At 46.1% G+C, this 6,140-nt stretch overlaps 1 pseudogene; it reads left to right on the top strand.

Annotated features, from left to right (window-relative positions):
* The first annotated feature begins 2,052 nt into the window (after window positions 1–2,052).
* On the top strand, window positions 2,053–2,170 carry LOC126250543 (5S ribosomal RNA; annotated as a pseudogene).
* The last annotated feature ends 3,970 nt before the right edge of the window (window positions 2,171–6,140 follow it).

The raw sequence follows: 6,140 nt of genomic DNA on the forward strand, positions 1-6,140 counted from the left end.
TGGATTCAACACAATAAAAGCCCACGGGATGAGCCTCAATCTGAATATTTGGCTGCAAGAAATTTTACCTTGTAATAATAACTCACCTAGCTTCACGCAGACTACACTTCATTCGAACACTAATATATGGCGTACATACCGTTGGATGCCTTCGGCAAAATGAGAATGCGCTCGTGATCAACGCGCCACACGGTAAAAGTGATCGTTAAGACAGCACAGCACTACACATAGTGTTCTATTAAGTCAAATAATGTTCCAAGAAGCACTGCTTTTGCTGTTATTGATTACGTAAAATGAGTACGACAGAGAATTTGATTATCCCGACAGTAGGAACAAGGCTCGTAGACAACTTGAGAACGACGTGTCCAAGAAGGCAATAAAGCAGTGGCACCCGACCTTTCTGAGACCACAATCCCTTAGTGAAATCAGATACTACCGGTCAACCCACTACCCCTCCACTTCCTCCCTCCACAATCATCAACATTATGACATAACTAGGCTTTAAAAATAAAGTCATTTATTTACACTTTTGCCTTTAAAATTTTTTAAATGATAAAAGATATTTAGTTGTTGCGGGTGTTTCATTGAAACACAAACTTATGAGTCAGTGACACAGTTCGGACTGCTTATTTCTAACAACCTTTTCTTTATAGAATGATGAAGCAATTCTCAGTCCATCGCGAGTGCTAATTAAAACTACTGCTCGTAAAAGGGAGCTAACTATCCATATTGTTACGTCTTGCAAAACATGCTTCCTCAGCACCAATCCTCTCCATAGCGATACTTGCTTTGTCCAGCCAAGATGAAATGCTTGCACCAGACCTACAGTTTGTAAATCACTTGATTCCGGGACCCCTCACTTCTGAAGTGGCAGAAATTTGAAGATTTCAGTCAGTCAGTTCTTTAATAATAATAAGAATAATAATAAAAATAATAATGTGTAGGACCCACAGCAGGGCAGCAGCTATTTCAATAGTTACTGTTGTGTTGTGTTGTCAGTTAGTTCATTTATTTTTGCGAAGTGAATAATGAAGCAATTTCTGGTCTATTGCGAGAACTACCTTCAACTTGCGGAGGCTTTTTCATGAGATATTAAAACACATGAGAAGTATATGTGTCAATTTTACTACCATAGATCCATGATGCAAAGTACAAAGCATGTGTGTTTTGAGTGGACTATGTGAAGAAGATGATGTTCACACATTCGTTTCTGGAACTGTAACTTCCGCAGCAGTGTGTCACTGGTTAATTATTGGTAACTTATGTAATGAGTATTACAGTCTTTCGAAGTAGAGATAATAGTAACTATCTTTTAAACATAATTTAGGTTCATAACAAGAAATTTAGTTTTACCCCCTCCCCCCAAGGTTAGGAAGCACTGCAATAAAAGAAATCGTCACGGCTCAAAAAAGCGGCCCTTTCCCCCCTTCGTTTGCTCCGTGATACAACGGTGAACTAAATAATATGGGAGGTAGAATAAAGATCGACAACAGAGTGTCTGGTGTTATCCTGTCTCATTGCTTTGCAACAGAGATGATGGCATTTTTATCACCATAAACTACAATAGTGAAACAGGCCTTTCATACATTTAAACTTAAAAAGAAAAGTTTAGTAAATAAGTGAATGGGGCCTCTTGCGTGATATCTGGGTCTTTATAGAAGTTCGGAAGGATAAAACGGAAGAAAATAAGAGTTTAACCTCTAGTCGATTGCGTAGTCATTAGAGACGAAGCACAAGATCGGGTTGCGAAACGATGTTGAAAACAATCGGCCGTGCCCGTTTCAAGGAACCATCCCGGCCTTTGGCTGCAGCGATTTGGGGAAATCATGGAAAACCGAAATGTGGATGTCTGGAGGGCGCTCTCACGAAAGCGAGTGGAATGCACTAATAGCACTCGGGCCCCGGAGTTTGAAGCGCGGCTGTCTATTGTTAGGTCTTACGATGCCCGCAGGTATGAGTGTTATGTAAGTTAATGGCGCCACCTCATCCAGATGTTATTGATTACTGTGATAGGTTTCCTATCAATTTTAACTTCTTACGTGCATATTTGGAGGCAACGGCCTTGCCACAGTGGATATACCGGTTCCCGTGAGATCACCGAAGTTAAGCGCTGTTGGGCGTTGTCGGCACTTGGATGGGTGACCATCCAGGCCGCCATGCGCTGTTGCCATTTTCCGGGGTGCACTCAGCCTCGTGATGCCAATTGAGGAGCTACTCGACTGAATGGTAGCGGCTTCGGTCAAGAATACCATCATAACGACCGAAAGAGCGGTGTGCTCACCCCACGCCCCTGATATCCGCATCCTCCACTGAGGATGACACGGCGGTCGGATGGTCCCGGTACGCCACTCGTGGCCTGAAGACGGAGTACCTGCATATTTGCCTTGATGGACGTTTGGCAAATAATACAGCTCGGGTGTCACGTTGAAATTCATATACGAACTGAATATTTTATTGGTTGTCTCAAATGTGTATAGTATTTCTTCCCCCAATTTCTCTGCCTATGCATGTATCAAGAAACTTACCCTAAATGTATTATACGAACATGACTCTGCGCAATGTTCGGGGTTAATGGCCAGCGTGCATGCAACTCTGTCTCCATCCGTAGTGCTACAATGTTCGAGTGTTGTTGTATTCAGTCTGCACAGTTGGATTTATTCGGGTAGTTCTTTCTGGAGTTACAACTTTCACAACGTTCGTCAATAATAAGAAGTCACAGGCAGGTTTACAGGCGCTTGCCCATTCTGAGAACTATTATTTCTCATTGATATGAAATGAGAAAGTACATAAATATCGGAATTATAATTAAGTGCATTCTGGTCGTCAAATCTGGTTGGAATAAGATATAATCTGAAACCGCCAAGTAATATGCTGTGAGAATGTGCTTCAAGAATACGTATTAGCGTAAGAAATACTAACAAAGGGTAGCTTCGATCCTCACGAACGGTATGCAGCTTTTGGTATTTTTATTCTTAAATACGTACATACGCCAAAAACCAACATCTTGCTATACGCTTTAATACACTGAGGTGTCGAAAGTCATAGAACAGAAATATGTACGTACTATCAACATACCGCGTGGGGTAGCCGTGCGGTCTGAGGCGTCCTGCACGGTTCGCGCCGTTCCCCCCCGTCAGAGGTTCGAGTCGTCCCTCAGGCATGGGTGTGTGTGTGTCTGTGTTTTCCTTATCGTAAGTTAGTTTAAGTTAGATTAAGTAGCGTGTAAGTTTAGGGGACCTCAGCAGTTTGGTTCCATAAGCTCTTACCACAAAAATTGTTATTATCAACATACACAAGGTATGAAAGAGCAATACATTAGTAATCAGCTGATTCATGTCAAAAGGTTTCCGACGTGACTACGCCCGCACGACGGCCATTAACAGACTTCGAACACGGAATGGTAGTTGTAGCTAGACGCGTGGGACATTCCATTTCGGGAATCGTTAGGGAATTCAGTATTTGGAGATCAGCATTGTCAAGAGTGTGCCGAGAATATTAAATTCCGGGCGTTACCTCTCACCAGGGACAACGCAGTGGCCGACGGCCTTCACTTAACGACCGCGAGTAGCGGCGTTTGCGTAGAGTTGTCAGTGCTAACAGACAAGCAACACCTTATCAATGAATGCGGGACGTACGAGTGACGTGTCCGTTGCGACAGTGGGCCAAATGTGACGTTAATGGGCCAGCTGACGACCGACGCGAGTGTCTTTGCTAACAGCACGACTTCGCTTGCAGGGCCTCTCCTGGGCTCGTGACCACATCGATTGGACCCTAGACGATTGGAAAGCTGTGGCCTGGTCAGATGAGTCCCGCTTTGAGTTGATAAAAGCTTATTGTAGGGTTGGAGTGTGACGTGGATCTCAACAGCCCATGGACACAAGTTGTTAACATGGCATTGTGCGAGCTTGTGTTCACTTCATAATGGCGTGGGTTTGGACTGGGCGCTATTGTCCATTTGAACCTATCATTTACTGGAAATGGTTATGTTCGGCTACAAAGAGATAGTCTGCAGCTATTCACGATCTTCATGTTTCCAAACAAAGATGAAATTTTTGAGGATGACAATGCCCATGTTACTGGGCCACAGTTGTTAGCAACTGGTTTGAAGAATATTCTGGACAGTTCGAGCTAACGATTTGGCCACCTATTGAACATTTATGGGACTTAATCGAGTAGTCAGTTCGTGTACAAAATCCTTTCGAAATTATGGACGGCTATAGAGGCAACTGGGCTCACAATTTCTGCAGAGGACTTCCAACAGGTTGTTGAGTCCATGGCACGTCGAGCTGCTGCACTAAGCCGAAAAATCGGTTGTCCATAACGGTAGCAGGAGGTGTCGCATGCGTTTTGTCACCTCACCTGTTGATATCTATCGCGATTTCCTTCCTTCAGAGATTAGATAAATTGTTTTCATGCTACAATAATTGAATTTAAGATACAAAATAAGACGTTTATGATATTTATGTGTACGAATATTTTTGTTGTTACTCTTGTCAGTTTCATAATGTTAGAGCCAGTAGGTAAAAAGTAAGTCATGTTAGAGCAGCAAAATATTACACTCCTGGAAATTGAAATAAGAACACCGTGAATTCATTGTCCCAGGAAGGGGAAACTTTATTGACACATTCCTGGGGTCAGATACATCACATGATCACACTGACAGAACCACAGGCACATAGACACAGGCAACAGAGCATGCACAATGTCGGCACTAGTACAGTGTATATCCACCTTTCGCAGCAATGCAGGCTGCTATTCTCCCATGGAGACGATCGTAGAGATGCTGGATGTAGTCCTGTGGAACGGCTTGCCATGCCATTTCCACCTGGCGCCTCAGTTGGACCAGTGTTCGTGCTGGACGTGCAGACCGCGTGAGACGACGCTTCATCCAGTCCCAAACATGCTCAATGGGGGACAGATCCGGAGATCTTGCTGGCCAGGGTAGTTGACTTACACCTTCTAGAGCACGTTGGGTGGCACGGGATACATGCGGACGTGCATTGTCCTGTTGGAACAGCAAGTTCCCTTGCCGGTCTAGGAATGGTAGAACGATGGGTTCGATGACGGTTTGGATGTACAGTGCACTATTCAGTGTCCCCTCGACGATCACCAGTGGTGTACGGCCAGTGTAGGAGATCGCTCCCCACACCATGATGCCGGGTGTTGGCCCTGTGTGCCTCGGTCGTATGCAGTCCTGATTGTGGCGCTCACCTGCACGGCGCCAAACACGCATACGACCATCATTGGCACCAAGGCAGAAGCGACTCTCATCACTGAAGACGACACGTCTCCATTCGTCCCTCCATTCACGCCTGTCGCGACACCACTGGAGGCGGGCTGCACGATGTTGGGGCGTGAGCGGAAGACGGCCTAACGGTGTGCGGGACCGTAGCCCAGCTTCATGGAGACGGTTGCGAATGGTCCTCGCCGATACCCCAGGAGCAACAGTGTCCCTAATTTGCTGGGAAGTGGCGGTGCGGTCCCCTACGGCACTGCGTAGGATCCTACGGTCTTGGCGTGCATCCGTGCGTCGCTGCGGTGCGGTCCCAGGTCGACGGGCATGTGCACCTTCCGCCGACCACTGGCGACAACATCGATGTACTGTGGAGACCTCACGCCCCACGTGTTGAGCAATTCGGCGGTACGTCCACCCGGCCTCCCGCATGCCCACTATACGCCCTCGCTCAAAGTCCGTCAACTGCACATACGGTTCACGTCCACGCTGTCGCGGCATGCTACCAGTGTTAAAGACTGCGATGGAGCTCCGTATGCCACGGCAAACTGGCTGACACTGACGGCGGCGGTGCACAAATGCTGCGCAGCTAGCGCCATTCGACGGCCAACACCGCGGTTCCTGGTGTGTCCGCTGTGCCGTGCGTGTGATCATTGCTTGTACAGCCCTCTCGCAGTGTCCGGAGCAAGTATGGTGGGTCTGACATACCGGTGTCAATGTGTTCTTTTTTCCATTTCCAGGAGTGTATTATCCACTGGTGAGTAAAACTTAAGGACGAACGTAACTTTCGTATGACGTGTCACTGCCACCTTATATAGCTTGATAATACTTTGACCATAAAACGAAAGAATGTTGCAGTATGCCACAGAAGGTAATTGAAAGACAGACGCAATGAAACGAACAGAAT

Source organism: Schistocerca nitens, chromosome 3, assembly GCF_023898315.1.
Source record: "Schistocerca nitens isolate TAMUIC-IGC-003100 chromosome 3, iqSchNite1.1, whole genome shotgun sequence".
Classification (NCBI taxonomy): Eukaryota; Metazoa; Arthropoda; class Insecta; order Orthoptera; family Acrididae; genus Schistocerca; species Schistocerca nitens.